This window comes from Macrotis lagotis, chromosome 1 (genome assembly GCF_037893015.1).
Source record: "Macrotis lagotis isolate mMagLag1 chromosome 1, bilby.v1.9.chrom.fasta, whole genome shotgun sequence".
NCBI classification, from domain to species: domain Eukaryota; kingdom Metazoa; phylum Chordata; class Mammalia; order Peramelemorphia; family Peramelidae; genus Macrotis; species Macrotis lagotis.
In genome coordinates this window covers 170,318,778-170,336,940 of record NC_133658.1, presented here as the reverse complement: position 1 = coordinate 170,336,940, position 18,163 = coordinate 170,318,778, and the positions used below count along the sequence as shown (strand labels likewise).

General features: G+C 35.7%; 1 long non-coding RNA gene across 2 annotated transcripts in view; it reads right to left on the bottom strand.

The window, feature by feature from the left end:
- Positions 1-18,163, bottom strand: part of LOC141504397 (uncharacterized) — a 164,258-nt gene that overhangs the window by 39,282 nt on the left and 106,813 nt on the right. The gene's annotated exons all lie outside the window — the stretch shown is intronic.

The following is an 18,163-nucleotide window of genomic DNA, read 5'->3' as shown; positions in this document are numbered from 1 at the left end:
AGCTACTTGGGCAATGTCCCATGGCAACCTTGACTCAGGGGAAAAACCACATCTGACATGTACAAATGGTATTTGTTATATGCAATATAGTATCTGTGGTATTTTGTTACCAGCAGTACAGTCAGACCCTATCAATCTGGCATCTCTAGAGAATGAACTGTTTTACATAAGGGAATTGTCTATATAACTGAAACTAAAAGTCACATTAATCTTTTTTTTGCCTTAAATTTTAACAGATCTCGGTATAAATGTTTTAAATTAGATTTTTAACTTGTCTGTTCTGGCAACCCTCCCACCTTTCCATTCCCTCCCCCATTGTCTTAATTATTAAGGGGCATCTTTGTGAATGCACGATTAAATAATTTTAGAGCATTTGCCTTGGAGATCATACAGAATAAGAGGACCTAGTTTAGATTCAGTCCCTTACTATGAGAGCTTTGGTAAGTGATTGAATCTCTTTGGGCTTCAGTTTCCTCATTTGTAAAATGGGGAAACTTTTAAATTCCCTTTAAGGTCTCTCTTTGGCTCTAAGGAGTTTAGTGTCAAATCTGGTATGAGAATATTTAGAAAAGTAATGTTAGCATGGTTAAATGCTGTGGTCAAAATGGCAAAGAATCATCCAAAGACTATTGAGTCTGGTGACTGGACTTGAAGAAATAATTTAATTTAGAGGTGGGAGAAAAACTGTAGGAGAATAAGAAGCAAAGGAGTGGAAGAATGGAGAGTAAATTGTTCTTCTGAGAAGTAAGACAGAGATGACACTGAAAAAAAGAACTATTGAATTTGAATGCAGATCAAAGTACATTACTTTTAGTAAAAAGTTTGTTTGAAAAAACAAAAAATAATTCTAAAAAAGGAAAATTATATACTTTGATCTGAATTCAGATTCCATAGTTCTTCCTTTCTTTTTTTTTTTAAGGTTTTTCCAAGGCAATGGGATTAAGTGACTTGCCAAGGTCATACAGTTAAGTAAGTGTCTGAGATTATATTTGAATTCAGATCCTTCTGATTCCAGGGCCAGTACTCTATCCACTGTGCCACCTAGCTGCCCCTAGTTCTTGCTTTAGATATATCATTTTCCACTGCAAATCTTTTAGAACTGTCTTTGATCACTGTATTGCTGAGATGGGCTAAGTCTATCAAAGTTGATCATTGCACAATGTTGCTATTAAAATATACAATATTCTCCTGGTGCTGCTCACTTCACTCAGCATCAATTCATGAAGGTCTTTCAAGGTTTTTCTGAAATTTGTCCACTTCTCATTTCTTACAGAAATAGTAATATTCTATTACATTCATTTGTCACAGCTTGTCTAGCCATTCCTCAATTGATGGGTATCCTCTCAATTTCCAATTCATTGCCACCACAAAAAGAATTGCTATTAATATTGTTAGTAATTAAATATTGTTAATATAATATAATATAGTATTGTTAATAAAAACACATGGTTTTTCCCCCTTTTTTGTGATTCCTTTGGTATGCAGATGTAGTAGTGTTATTGCTGGATCAAAACATATGCGTAGTTTTATTGTTCTTTTAGCATAGTTCCAAATTACCCTTGGGAGTTTTGTCCTCCCAGTTTAAATTTTTTTTTAAATCGGGGTAAAAGTGATCATTCTTAACCCCCTTTGCCTCACTTCTCTTTTACCCAGCCTTAATTACTGAATGGGCATTGCCTTGGCCAAACTGTGACCTGGGAGAGATCTTAACAAGGTCTCCCACTGTATCCAGGGCCATCTCCATTCTAACCAATGGACCCAAATGGCTTTGGAGGAGAAAGTGAGGCCAGTGATGTGGCAATAGTTCTTCCCCTCCCCCCACTTAAATCCAATTACTTGCATGTCATGGCATCACCTCCCTGATATTATGGGCTTATTGGAGAATGAAGAACAAACAACAATTTACAGGAAAGAAACATTTCTCCTCATCACTCTTGGTCAATCAAACTGTTTCCTTCAGGCTTTCCTCAGAAGGTGACATCTGCTTTTTTGTCTATTATTTGACCTCTCCTTTGAACTTTTCTTTCATTAGCTATCTCCTTTGAGAACCACAGTTCAACTATTACCTAACTTATGGTGAATAATCTGTTTTAGTTTTAGGTCTCTAATACACCTTAAGGAAGGCAATGATTCTCATGATTCTGTTTCCTCAAATGGATACAAGAGTTGAGTGAAACAGTGAATAAAATAGTCTTTAAAAATGACTAAGAAAGCTAGTGGCCTTTGTTCTACTTTGCCCTAGTAACATATCATAACTCTTCCTTTCTCTAGTTACTCAACATTTATAAGTAGAAAGACTTGATAATGGCTCATTTGATTTCAAGTAATTCAATAAATATTTATTAAATGCCTATTATGAGTCAGACACTGTTAAGTTCTGGGGATTTAATTAACAGAAAGAGAAAGATTCCTGCCTTCCAGGTGCTTACAGTCCAAAGGGACTGACTACACACAAAAGGAGGCAGGGAAGGGGGGGGCATGGAAGACACCAGAGGGTAACTCATGGCATTAAAATCAGGCAGAGCAGCAGGTACAAAGTGAAGTGGAGGAAAGACTATCATGAAAAGGTTCCAGGCCTAAAATGAGATACTCTATGATAGTAGGAAAACATTATAGTACTATATATAGTCATAGAGGTTGTTGGAAACTTGGGGGAACTGATGATCTTTTAGACCCTGGCAGGGGGGAAAATGCCAGCAGGTGATAGTCATCAGGAAAGTCTACTCTCAGACTTGGCACAGGCTTTACCAGTTCCTTATCATTCTTACAAATCAATGTGTGGAAGACTGGTTCCCATTATCTCTACAGCAAGTTGGTTTTGCAAAGGTCATGAACATTTTTGGAAGAAGGCAGTTTTATATAGATATATCATTTAGATGTATTTAACTGATTTCTCATCTCTAATGTTATGGGCAGAGTGAATTTGATATTGTTTAGTGAAGATCCCAACTATGCAAACCTAGAATATAGAAATTTCTAAGGAAGAGCAGATTAGGTATATGAAGCAAGAGGAGGAAGCAGGTCCATATCAGAGGTAATCTGTCACAAATAAGCCCCAGAAGTTTAGAAAGGGTCCTCAAAGCATAGAGAATTTTTTGATTATCATACAGCTCAATGAAAAACATTAGCAAATGATAGTTCTTACTTTAACCTTTAATCAACTGAAAGGAATTTTCTTCTCTACTAAGAGGACAGTAGATATATGCTTTAGAGACATATCCTTTCTCTATTCCTGATTACCAAACTTCCATTTCATTCTGTCTCATCCTGGAATCTTCCTCAGCACCTAGGGCCTTTTCACCTTATAACAACATTTAACCATTCCTTTCTGTTATTGTTTAGTCATTTTTCCAGTTGTGTCTGACTCTTTGGGATCCCTGCCTCTCTGTAAAGTCTGACCCTACAATTAAGGGATGTGTAAAGGTTAGTCTCTTCCTAGTTAGTAATATAAATGTAGTTACTCAAATGTGACTCCCTCATAATGCCTTTTTTGTTGTTGTTTCTCTATCCTGAGACTATCATTACAATACCCACATTTTTTTCCCTGAGGAGAACTAGGGTAATTTCCATTGTCCAGGACCAACTTTTTATAGGGTCATGATTAAGTCCAGGAAGAAAAATGTGAAAAAATAGGTAGGGAGCTTTCTGAAGTTTTGAACAGTCCCCAGAATAAAAATCAGAGGTCTAGGTCATGAAAAGACTGAACCTTACAAGGGTCATGGAATGATATAGAGTAAATCTTACTTAAAACTGGCCTGTATGGACGGAATGGTGATGGCAGCAGCAGCTGTCTCTAAAGTAAAAGATCATGATTTATGACTCAGAGTCTGTTCATCAAGTCATTAGCCGATTGCATGTTGACAGAGTGTGGCCTTCTTGGACCTACTTCATCAACCTGCAACCATAATAGAAAGCTACAAGGAACTTCCCCTACTTTGAGAATTCAAGATTGATATAGCTGCCACAAATGGGGAGTGGGGGCTAGGGGCTGGGAGGTTGTCTGTTGGTGGCCAATATTATTAGAATGGAGCTCCAGGGCAGGTAGAGAGTTTCATGTCCTGAGTCTCTGACAGGTAAGTGTGTCCTTTCTAAAGAGGATACAGGAGAAAAATAGATTAAAAGGTGAAATAACATCCATCTAGTGAAAGGAATACTTCATTGGACTTGGATATTGTTCCCTATGGTCAGGAAGATGGAAAACATGTTGCCTTTGGAAGGTCATATTGCTGAAGGGCTAATTGTATGTGACTTACTGAGACAACATTTTGATGGATTCATTTTCACATCAAGTCAAATGAGGTAACATATAATTTTTGCAAACTTTAAAGTGATATATAAATATTAGCTATTACTATGCCATAGATATTGGTTAGGAAAGGGGATAGCAAATTAATATCTCAGGACAAAATGAGTCTTATCAAAGGAGAACCCAAACTTTCTTTCTCTTTCTCTTTTCCTTCCTTCCTCCCTCCCTTCCTCCCTCCCTCCCATCTTTCTTTCTTTCTTTCTTTCTTTCTTTCTTTCTTTCTTTCTTTCTTTCTTTCTTTCTTTCTTTCTTTCTTTCTCCCTTTCTCTCTCTCTTTCTTTCTTTCTTTCTTTCTTTCTTTCTTTCTTTCTTTCTTTCTTTCTCCCTTTCTCTCTCTCTTTCTTTCTTTCTCCCTTTCTCTCTCTCTCTTTCTTTCTTTCTTTCTTTCTTTCTCCCTTTCTTTCTTTCTTTCTCCCTTTCTTTCTCCCTTTCTCTCTTTCTTTCTTTCTTTCTTTCTTTCTTTCTTTCTTTCTTTCTCTTTCTTTCTTTCTTTCTTCTTATCATTTATTCATCCATCCATCCATCCATCCATCCATCCATCCATCCATCCATCCATTCATGTTTGTATCTATTTTTTACAAGTAAGATTTATTCATTGAAAGGCAATGGGTATAATAGATTGAGCTCTGGATTTGGAGTTAGGAAAACCTGGGTTCAATTCCCATCACTGATATTTATTAGCTGTGTGACACATGACCTCTTTAAGCTTGTTTCTTTATTATCTACTAGTAAAATGAAGAAATAACAGCACCTATTTCACAGAGCTATTGTAAAGATTCAATGAAATTGTTTACATAAAGCAAATTTCAAACTTAATAGTGCTTCTTAAGTTAATTATTATTAATTAAAAAACATTCACAAAACCCCTAATATGAGTCAATATTGTGTTAACCACTAGGAATAAGGATGGATCCAGGACCTATGATTTTGTTATTAAAGGGAACTTCTGGGTGAGATGTGGCATGGTAGAAGTTCAGAATATATCTTGGAAAGGAAGTTGCTGATAAAAATTAATATAAATCAGCCAATAGGTGCTGAGATTTGTTTCTAAATTTGTTCTGATATATACTAGCAGATGGCAAAATCGTCTATATCTTTAGGTTATTTCATTAGCACTCCTGTTTTGTCCACTTTAGTAGGTGGAATCATCCTCATTGAAACATTTCCAGTGAGTGGGGTTTACTATTTCTGATTTCTTTCAATATATCTTGCTCTCTCATTTTTTAAGAACATGAAGGAGTGCCCCTCCCTCTGCTGTATTCAGTTGACCATTCTGATGGGTCTGACAAATACCAGACTGTGACCCTATGCTGCTCCACTGATTTCCAAGGCTTACTGGAGCAGTTGAATGATTACTCTTCCCCTACACTTCAAATTTTCCCTTGTAAAGAAACACAATTAAATCTCACAATATAATGACCACATCTATCAGTTCATGCAACATTTTATACTTCTGGGTCTTCTGAGAGGAGTTATATTTCATTATTTGTTCTTCAAGATAGAAGTTGTTTTTTACAATGATTTTTTTTTGTTTTTTTCTTTTTGCAAGGCAATGGGGTTAAATGACTTGGCCAAGGTCACATGGATAGGTAATTATCAAGTATCTGAAACTGTATCTGAACTCAGGTCCTCCTGACTCCAGAGCCGATGCACTACCTAGGTGCCCCCAATGATTTTTTTAAAGTTGGTAATTAGCACAAAACATTTTCCTTCTCCAGCTCCTATCCTCTTCTTCTTTTGGCTATAATAGAAGCCAAACTGGACAAGGAAGGAATTTCAGGGACAAACCTTTCATAATCATTTCTTCTCCAAATTGTGCTATGTATGGTAAACTTATTCAAGATGTAAAGGAAATGAAAAAGAAGTGACTCATAGACTAGTGTTTCTTCTATCCTTCAGGCAGTGAAGGACATAGCAGAGAAAATTTCCTTTGGTCCACCGTTTGAAATGGGCTGTTTTCCCTAGAGCAATAGGATGGCATAGGCATAATTATTGAAAGCCAGTGGCAGGACAAAAGTCAAGATAACTGGCCCAGAATACAGTGGAAGACCTTGGTGTCTTTGATGCCTGACCAAACTTTGTGCTTTATAGTATCTACTTCAGCCACCTTCATAGCCATTGGAACAAACCATTCCATCTGATCATTACACTGCGGAGGTCTTCACATGCTTGGGTAGACACCCTCCCAACTCACCAATGGGTTTGAACCTGTTGGTTACCCTCAACCTCACTCTTAGTCCATTTGCTGAGATGGTTTACCAGAATGTGCCTACTGAGTATACAATAGCTTCTTGAAGCTACAGGTGAGAGTTAAGTACCAGGTCGACACATAGGTGGATGTGCAGCCTGGAAAAATGCTCAGCAAGGCCTTGCATGGGAGATGTTAATCTCCCCTGAATAATTCCCCTCATTCCCCCTCCCCCACTCCCCTTTAAAACTAATAATAGCTAGATGAGAGGTAATGAGGGACTGGATTAGAGAGGAAAGTGGAAATAGATATAAGAGATATTGCAGAGATAGAAGCAATATCCTTTGTAACTAATTGGTTGTGGGAAATAAGGGAGAGGAAAGAATCAAAGAAAATTGAAGGTGACTGGGAGAATGATGATGCCTTGAACATTGGTAACAAGGTTAAAAAGATGGGCAGGTTTTTGGAGGAAGACAAAGCCAGTTTGAGTTATATTGAATGTGATACATCGACACGGAATTTTGGGGGAAGATATCTCACAGCTGATTGGAAATGTGGGATTAGAATTCAGGGAAGAAGTTGGATTTGAGATAAAAGTTTTTGGAGTCATCTGAAGAAAGTTTGTAATTGAAACAATGGTAATGGTTGGCATTGCCTAGGAAAACCATTTAAATAGAAGAGAAGAGTGCTGAGGACAAAGTCTTGGATGATAGCCACACTTAAGGGGTGGATTAAAAAAAAGAGAAAACACCAAAGGAGATTAGAAGAAGCAGACAGGTAAGTAAAAATAAATAAATAAATAAATAAAAGTAACATCACAGAAACAAAAACAAACAAGAGTATAAAGAAAGAGTGCATAGTCAGCAGTTTCAGTAGCTGTTGATAGGTCAGGATAGGTTGAAGACTAAGAAGAGACCATCAATTAGTAGGTGACTGGTGAACTTACTATGTTTTCATCAGAGTGGCTAGACCACTCATCTTAAATATTTAGGAAGAAGATGAGGAGCAAGAAAAGGAGACAGAGAAAGAATGGTAAGAGCAATAGGAAAAGACCCAAGAGAGCATGCTATAACTTAAACTAAGGGAATAAAGACCATTTAACAAGGGGGAGTGGATCTGAGTTGTCTTGGATCTAATTGAGAAAGTCTTCAATCAATCAGGTGAAATTACAGGGTGTGGGATAAGATCAACAAGAGGAGTAGACATTTTCTCCTACTTTTCTGGACTCTAAAAACTCCCCCAATATAAATATTATGTTCAAGAGGAAAAGTAAATTACAGCTGTCTGTTCATATAAAGGTCTAAGTGGGCAAATAGCTTGACGAATTCACACCAGAGCAGGCTAATCATTATTCCTTAGAGATAATCCCTAATGCATTTCTTCAGTACTCCATTTCCACCAGCCCCATGTTCTAGCAGGGTGGAAGAATATGACCCACACTTTGTACTCTTTGATCCAAGGGATTGCCTTGTTGTGGTTGTAGTCTCTGATAGCACATCTTGGCCCTGACCTTACTTACCATTTTATGTCAGTAAGAAGCAGAACACAACTCTGTCCTTTTAACCATCCTCTTCTCTCCTCATCCTATCTCACTGAAGAGAAGATAAAGATATAGGAAAGAAGAAAGCTTTGTCTAGGGCAATAGAGTATACTTGTCTAAAAACACAGCCATTGAAATAAATAACAGAGGGAACTGAGGCAGGGCACCAGCATATGTGGAGCTGAACCAGACCTGAAGGAAATGAGACTGGCACCTAGCTGGAGTTTTGTCCCCTGAACAGTTGTGGGGAACTGTGGCTGTTGAAAAGTAAATTCCCTGGTTTAGGAAAAGATTGAAAATAGCTTTGACATCAGATTCTAGGAGAAACCACCATCAAAGGGGGGAGATCTGAAAATAAATGATAGGGGAATATATAGAAGAAAAACTAAAATTAACATAGATCTCAGGGGGGAAGAAAACTCAGTTTAAAAATCTCGAGCATAAGTAGACTAATTGGTGGAGAAGATATTAATAAAGAAGAAAACATAGCTACCAGCAGGACTAATGAGCTCAAACATCTCTAAATAAATATTTAAGACAAAGGATGGTTCAAGAGAGACATAAGAATCAGGAAAGCAGAATTTATTGCATATACAGTGGAAGTAATTGGCAGAATAGGAAAAAAACCCCATGCAACCATAGTAGTGATTTTCTCCATAGAAGCAAAAGAGAGTACAACTGATTGAAATTATAAATATGTGAAAATGAAGGACAATTTGGAATAAAAGAAGAACAATATTGTTTAAAAAACCCATATAATCACTATACAAGCAGAAATTTGATCTTGAAGGCAGACTGAATAAAGACAAAGTAAAAATCATAGTTCTCCTTGAAGAACAGGATAAGTTTAAAAAAACAACTTGAAAAAGATATAGCATTAAGAAAAATGCCTGGAACTTTTGAAACCATAGATCACCTCCAAAATAAACTAGAATCAAACCAAAATAAACAATAAAACAGCTCATGCTGCAGACTTCAAGATAAACAGTAGTGAACTTAATTCTAGTGACAACAAGTTCAACAAGGATTCAGAAGTAAGATCCTTAAATACAAAGGAAAGGGAATTTGAATAACACAAGACTTATTGCCCTTAGAAGAAACTACAGAAGGGAATGGAATAATGTATTCTGAAGAATAAGGGAACATAAGATACTAACCAAGAAAACTTAAGCCTGATCAACAATGAATAAAAACTGACATTCAGTAAAGATGGCATCTGAAGTATTCCTACTTAAAAATAGCAATAGCAACAACAAACAGATGTGAGTAGAGTATTCATTCTAAAACAACCCACATATGAAAAACCAAAAAAAGGTAAATAAACAAATCTACCAAGGAAAGGAAAAGTAACATAACCAACCTGTTCCTTCTCTTTCCTCCCCCCAAAAAAACTTGGGGGGGAAAACCAGTTATGAAGTTAAAAAATAGCAAAATGACAATAACAGCTTGGCAAATGGAAAAGAAAATAATTATGGGAGAGAGCAGGGGGTGGAAATAAACTGTATGATATAAGGCACAGAAAAATTTCTACAATTAGGAAATATTTCTATTCTCCCTATCTCCTTCAGGGATAGATTTTTTCCAAGAGTGAGGCACAACAGAAATAAAGAATGGGGGGGGGGGGGTAAGATTTCAAAGTAACATCATAGAAATTGTTTAGAAGAGGTTAACTCAAAACAGATACTTTAGGAGGTTTAATCCATAAGGAACCTGGCCAGAGACTAAAGATGTGATAAATAAGTATAAGGACAAGGGGCGGCTAGGTGGTGCTGTGGATAAAGCACCGGCCAAGTCAGGAGTACCTGGGTTCAAATCCGGTCTCAGACACTTAATAATTACCTAGCTGTGTGGCCTTGGGCAAGCCACTTAACCCCATTGCCTTGCAAAAAAAAAAAGAACCCCCCCCAAAATAAGTATAAGGATAAGCAAAAAATAAAGACTTGGAATAGAGAGTAAGGAAGAAAATTAATGAAGAGACTGAAGTAAAGAATTTTTTTTTGAAAAATATGTTGAAAATTAGCAAAAAAAATCTTACAAAATTAATTAGAATAGTGGAAGGAGATTTTTTTGTCACTTATTTGAGAGAAAAAAGAATTTTATATAACTAATTAAAAGAAAGAATTAATGTATTAATTAAAACTCTAAAACTAGAGAAAATGGTGACAAATAGGAAGACAAGGTTTGAGAGTTAGGTGAAGAGCAACTCAGGGATTAGGGTTGCCTTAAATTGGGTTATGCAAAAATAAGTGAAGACTTATAAAGGGAAAAGTCCTAATTTAAGGGAAAAAAGCAATATTTAGAGATGAATGGATAAAAATAAAATCCAACTGTCATGTCTTTAAATGTGAATGAATTAAACAGTCCGATAAAAAAGGAGTTAACACTTTGTATAAGAAAACAAATCTGTTGCTTACAAGAAATAAACCTAAAGGACCAAAATATTCACAGAGTAAAAATGAAGAGTGGGTACATTTTCTGTGTGTCACATGAATCCCAAACAAGAGTTGCAATCATGCTTTCAGACAAAGCAAAAATAAAAGTTCACAACATAATAGATACTGAAAGAAAATTATATTATGCTAAAAGGAGTCAAAGACAACAAAACAATATCAATGTTAAATTTATATGGTCTAAATCGCTTAGCATCTAAATGCATAAAAGAAAAGTTAACTTGAATTATAAGAAGACATAGACAGCAATATTATAATAGGAAATGATAATGTCTGTCAGTTTTGGTCAAGTCTGACAGAAAGATAAACAAAAAGAAAAATATAGATTTCAGCAAATTGCTGGAGAAACTAGAGTTAAAAGACTTATGGCATGCTTTAAATAAAATTGCTAAAGAAGATCCATATTTCTACATACCACCATATAAAAATTGACCAAACATTAGAACACAGATATTACAAATAGTATAAAAAGGCAAAAATAGTAAATACATACTTACAGGGTCAAAACATCATGTAAAAAAAGTGAGAAAAAAAATCATAATGATGAAACAACATGGCAAAATTTTTGGGATAAAGCCAAAAGAATTTGGGGCATAAAGTTATATTACTAAAAATACTTAATAAAGTAGAAAATAAAAGAATTAAAGAGCTGAATAAGCATGAAAAAGAATATCAACAACTTCCAAAATAAGTATAAAAAAGGAGATATTAAAATTAGAGGAGAAATAATAAATTAAAACAAGCAAAAACTCTATGAAAGTAACTAAAAATAAAAACTGATTATTTGAAAAAAACTAGCAAAATGGAGAAGTATTTAGACAACTTCATTAAAAAGAGGGGGACAAAAATGACAAGGCACAGGCTATTATCAGTCCAAGATCAAATTGAAGAATCCCCAAATCAAACAGTATTAAAGAAATTTGGCCAATTGAAGAAAATGACACTCCCACTCTGACCCATAAGAGAAATATCATCATCCTCTTTGAAACTCTCATCTCTTTTAGACTTGCTCTCCTTTCCCTTGTGCCTTCTCCCAGAGTGCATCAAGGGGATGGAGGTGATAAAAGAAATCTGCTCTCCTCTTACATTCTTTCTTTCTTTCTTTTTTTTCTTTAAAGTTTTTGCAAGGCAAATGGGGTTAAGTGGCTTGCTCAAGGCCATACAGCTAGGTAATTATTAAGTGTCTGAGGTCGGATTTGAACTCAGGTACCCCTGGACTCCAGGGCCGGTGCTCTCTATCCACTGTGCCACCTAGCTGCCCCCTTCTCTTACTTTCAATATGGTTTTGTTGTTTGTCCTTCATTCTTTTTAAAAATTATTTTAGGTTTTTTTATTTTTATTTTTTGCAAGTCAATGGGGTTAAGTGACTTGCCCAAGGCCACACAGCTAGTTAATTATTAAATGTCTGAGACCGGATTTGAACTCAGGAACTCCTGACCCTAGGGTGGGTGCTTTATCCACTGTGCCACCTAGGCGCCCCTGTCCTTCATGGTTTTTTTTTTTGAAGAAAACCATGACATCAGGAAGATCTTGAAAAAGGTGTGTGTGTGTGTGTGTGTGTGTGTGTGTGTGTGTGTATTACTGTGCAAAGTTGCCAACCTCACTTTCCTCATTTTCCTGGTAAAAAAGACCAATAACAATTGTGAAATAAGAATGCAGACTGAGAAAGGAGTTCAAGGCCATTTTTTCTTAACTCCAATATCCTGTGTAAAGGAAAGGAACTTTGAAATCTCAAGGAAGCACAGTTTAGAATCCAACCTATTAGAGAAGGGAGACTTTCTGGAAAGCGCCAGCTTCAAGAATTGCACCCAAGCTCAAAAGATCCCATGTTAAAGAGTTTGAGTATTCTACTTTCTAGAGCAATAAATCAAGCCAGGAAGCATCTATTAAAAACCTACTCTATGCAAGGAACTATGGTAAGAACTATAGATATAAAGAAAGGAGCAAAAACCCTTGCAGATTTTTGATGCATACTTTTCCTTGGAAAAAGAAGAAACCAGTTCATATAGTTCTTGTGCAGAGTCACACTTGGAAAGGAAAATCAACAAGGTAATCAGATAATTGAAGTCTGATTAGAAGAGTCTGATCAACGTATTTACACTACTAATACTGAGTCAACAGTATTAAATGTAGTAGAGAAGTCAAGGAGGATGAGGGATGAAAATTGCCATTAGAGTTGTGATTAATAGTTATTTAGTAACCTTTGAGAGAATAATTTTAATAGACAAATTAGTAAAGGAGATGCTCAATAGTGATATACAGGGGCTTTGGGTGTAGACAGTTTTTTCAGGATGTTTAGGACTGAGACAGAAAAAGAAGATAGTTGCTGAATGGAATAGCAAGGTTAAGGAAAGGCTGTGAATTTATCAAATATTTATTGGACTAGATGACCTCTAAGATCCCTTCCAACTCAAGAACTTTTATAATTCTGCAATTCAAACACTTTTATATAAAAGCCAGTCCTTTTCCTCTTGGAGCTTACAGCCACTAGGAAGCATAAGATATAAATAGATCTAATGTTGAGATCAAACATCTTGTTAAACCCATTGTCAACAAGCCCCTTTTCTTGGAAATTAAGAATCTCATTTTCCCACTGCCTAAGGGCCCGTAACTTAAAAAAAAGGAATGGCTGAACAAGTTGTGCTATATGATCATGATGGTAACCTACTGTGTTGTAAGAAATGATGAACTTGTTTATTTCAGAAAAACATGGGTAGTCTTGCACAGCATAATGAGTGAAATGAGTAGAATGTGAGAACATTGTATACAGAAACAGCCACATTGCTTTAAGAACTGAGTGACTGTCATTTTGACTATTATAAGCAACTAAACTACAAACAACATATGAAGGAAGATACTATAAAGAAGAAAGAACAGATGAATAGAAGTATATAAAATGATTTTATATATATATGTACATATTTGTGTTTAATATGGGGAAGGGAAGAGAGAAAGGTTAAAAAAAGAAATTTGCATAACTATTATATATTTAAAAGGAATAGCAAGTACACAATAGATTTGCAGCTTTATGTACAATTATCTTTTTTATTCTACTATGTTATGGAAGTGCTTGTTTTATTTAAAAAATAAAATAGATAAAAGAAAAAAAGAAAAACTACCACTTTATGGAATAAAATCTGCTTTGGATATAGAAAAAAAGTTAAATCTGCAGGTTGTCTGTTAAAACTGTTCTACCTGGCCTGATTTTCATTTTTAGATATGTTTCCATACTGATCACTCAGGATGCCAGATCTGTGACAGTGTGAGTACCTCATGTCATAATCAGAGGTATATGTCAGTGTTTTTTGTCTTATTATTATTTTTAATGTTTTATTGCTCTTTGAGATAATGTCTACCACATCGCTTATTAATGGAAGCCCTGGTAGTCACATGGCAGAAAAGTTTCTCTCAAGAACCCTTTTGTATCAGTCTCAAAAACCCCTTTTATCTGAAATAGAGGAATCAAATGATGCTGACTTTGACATTTCTAGGTAAATGCCATTTGACAGTCACTAGTGAAATTCCTGTGTTATGTCTGTGGTTATAGCTTGGCATAGATAACTCTATAATCAGATAGTCAAGTAAAGAAAATGAGGATAGCTGATATTTCTAGAAGGCTTTTTTAAAAATTTTTTTGTTTATTTAAGGAAATGGGGTTAAGTGGCTTGCCCAAGGTCACACAGCTAGGCAATTATTAAATATCTGAGGCTGGATTTGAACTCAGGTCCTCCTGACTCCAGGGTCAATGCTCTATCCACTGCATCACCTAGCTGCCCCTAGAGGGCTTTTTTAAAAGAAAGACTTTTTAAATATGTCATCATGCAGTTCCTATGAAGAAACCAATGCAATTACAACTATTTTTATTTTACAGATTAGTTAATTGCTGTCACCCACAGCCTGTATCTAATAAGTGGTTAAGTCAGGATATGAACCTAGGTCTTCTGCTTCCAGTCTGACACTTTCTTCCCTACAGTTTGCTATCTCCTTCTACTATAATACAAGAGAAATGATAGTCCTCTTGCATGCTGCCCTGGTATGAACACATCTAGGGTATTATATTTGATTCTACTTTTTGCAGTTTAGGAAGGACACTGATAAGGCTGAAAGGTGTTTAGAGAAGAGAAACCAGAAAGGCTTTAAAATCATGTCCAGGAATGTGCTAGTAAATGTTTAACAACCAGTTCTCTTGCTATTAATAGGGGATGGTGGGGAGTGGAGGAGGATGTATGAAGGATATACTTTAAAATTTAATGTACATTAATAACATTTTTCTATATTTTCTTAATAATATTAATAATGATAACTAAATTTATATCATACTCTGTGCCAAATAAAATTATCTCACAATTTTATAAAAACCTTGGGAGACAGATCTTATTATTACTTGGATTTTACACAGGAGGAAACTGAAGCAAGTAGAAGTTAAGTGACTTGCTCAGGGTCATACAGCTACAAAATATGAGAGGCTGAATTTGAACTCAGATTTTCCTGAAGTCTATACAAGCAACAAAAAATAAATCAAGATTTAGTTTATATTGTTGGTCAATCTCCAAGATGAAAATGCACTAAAAATTTAAGAGTTGACTCTTATAAACCAGGATGAGCTAGCTCTGGCACACTGCTGAGATTTATGCCATATAAGAATCAGTTGAAAGAAAGGAGACTATTTGGTGAAGAAGATCTTGAGTTTGTAAAAAGAAAAGACTTGGGAGAGACATAGTAACTATTTGCAAGTATTTGAAAGGTTATCACAAAGAAGAGACATTGAACTGCTTTGGTCCTAAAGAGCAGAACTATTTAAGAGCTGAAAAGAGGAAAATTCAAGCTAAATGTAGATTTGTTTTTTACAAACTATTAAGTCTTTAGAAATAGAATGCTTGCCTCAGGAGAGAGTGGGATCTTTCCTCACTTAATATCCTCTTAATGGGAATTTTGTAGAATGGATTCTTGTCCATGGACAGGCTGACAATTTGTCTTCTGAGGACCCTTCCAATTCTGAGATTTTTTGACACTATTGATGACACCCCTGAGCACAGGACATCCTGGATGCTCTCCTTGACTCTATAGCAGTACAGTGGCTACAGGCAGCTCTGGATCTTGACTGACACCACTGGAAATTCCTCTTCTGAGAAAACCAACTAGAGAGCTATGGACCCAAGAGAAAACTGCTCCTCTGATAGCTGTACTTAGAGGACTTGTTGGAAATTACTGAGAAGCAAGAGTATTGATTGAGGCTGCAGTAATAGCGATAACAGCATTATAAAGACAAACAACTTTGAAAAACTTAAGAACACTGGGAAAAGCAACAATCAAACCATAATGCCAGATGATTGATGTTGAAGTATAGTACCCACCTCCTGATCCTGAAAGATAAGGATGGACTTGGGGTATAGAATGAGAATTTTTTTTTAGATTTGACCTATATGTGAATCCCCCCCATTTTCATTTTTAAAAGTTCTAAGCTTAAGAAACAAAACAAACATTTCCATAACAAAGTAGAATAGAAAAAAAGATGATTGCACATGAAACTGCAAATCTATTTGTACAACTTAGAGTTCCTTTTAAATATATAATAATATTATCAAGTAATTTTTCATATCCCCTTTTTCTCTACCCCTCCTCCCACTATAGAAATGATTACAATTAGACACAAATTTGTGTTTGTGTGTGTGTGTGTGTGTGTGTGTGTGTGTATAAAACCATACTATACAACACACTACTAGTTATCTGATTGTAGAAGGCAGCTTCCATTATAGATCCTTTGTAATTAATTTGAGTATTTGTAATGGTCAAAATGACTTGGTTGCTCAAAGTTGTTTTTAAAATAATATTGCTGTTACTATAATGCAACATTCTCTTGGTTCTGCTTGTTTTGATCATTATCTTGTGAAAATTTTTCCATGTTTTTATAAAATCATCAAGATCAGCATAGCATCAAAATTTTCCTTTATGGTCATATGTCATAACTTGTTTAGTAAACCATTCCCTAATTGACAGGCATCCACACAATTTCCGGTCCTATACCACCACAAAGAGAGTAACTATAAATTTTTTAGGATCTTTTTCTAAGAATTTACTGATTGCAAAAAAAGAAGCTATAGTTCTTTGTGATCCATCAAATCATATACATATGACTGTTTTCAGGGTTTTTAAGGAGATTCTAAGACATTATAAATAAAGGAATTGTTTTGGTGATTATAGACAAATTGTATATTGTATATTTGTGTCTTATCTGAGGATTTGAATTTCTCAATCTGAGTTAGAGATGGTTCTCAACAACCCATGAGAAGCTCCTGATTTGAAGTATGAGGACTCATGACTAAATAAATTGAGCACACACGTTGAAAAAGTCATGGACAGAAGACATTGGTGAGAAGAGAAACTGCTTACAAAAGTCATCAGAAGATGGGAACACAGAACTCAGGAGAGAATGGTAGTTTATTTGAACTGAGGATGACTTTTTCAGTTGCTTTGCTTGGGGTCATGTTGATGGGAAGTGAGGCATTATTTTCCTGAGTATTGATTGACTAGATATTGTTCTTTGTTACAACCCACAGCTTGAGAAAGGAGAAAGCTTATGAGTCTTATTATTAGGTTTTGGTATGTGCTGACTCTCCCTCATGGACACTTATATATTAATGGAAGAATGATACTAAAGTTACAGACTGTTGTGGTTTGGTTATTTTCGCCTTTACCTTCTGATGAAATATTTTGTTATGACTTTTCTAGTTTCTTTCTTCTTGTTTAGAAATTATTTTATGCTTAAGAGTCAATGGTGTCATTGTGAAAACCTTATTTAAATAGTGAACATATTGGTGAGGGCTGAGGAGCTGCTGAGTTTAGTAGCAGTATCTCCCCTTCTTCATCTGAGTTTTTCCTAGGTCTTGAGAATGAAGAATAGCAGCATGGTTGCACCCATGTCCAGCCTCACTATTCTAGGAATTTCTTCAATACCTCCCAGTGTGAGTACAGGTTCTGAGTAGAGAGCCAGCTTGGAGAGAGAATTGGGTGTTGGTGCAGGTGCTACATCAGACACACTCCCCCAGTCTATAATGCCAGTAAGAGTGGTTCAGTGTCACCTGTCATGATATATATGAATTATAGGAAGAGCTGTTATGTATAAGAGGTATTCATTAGAATTATTTTGTTCATCAATGGGTAAGAATTATAAATAGATTTCATTTCACCATAAAGGAACATTCCCTAATAATTAATATCCAAACATTGAATGGGATGCTTGAGGAAGTAGGGGATTCTAGATCAGAACAATTGAGTGACTAATTGCCTAGGACTTCCTATCCAGGATCCTTGGTTAAATGCAGGTTGGACTAGTTGGACTAGTCTTTGAGGCTAGTTAAGTGGCTGATGAACAGCTAGGAAGTATATGAGATGGGATTTGAATCCAAGTCTTCCTGATTCTATTTATTCTAGCCCTAACTACCTCACAACTAGGGAAGAATCTGAAGCAAAGTTTTTTTTTCCTAATCATAACTTATGCTACTCTGTGCTAGAAGAGACACAAGTAAGATCTAGATTCTTCTTCATGATGGGGGTTAGTGACCCATGGAATTCATGACAAGCGGGGCATTTAAAACAGTTTTTAGTGGCCATATTGGTCCTTCATCACTACTGTATCTTATCCTTAAACCCTAACCCCCAAATTCAGCATAGATGAATGG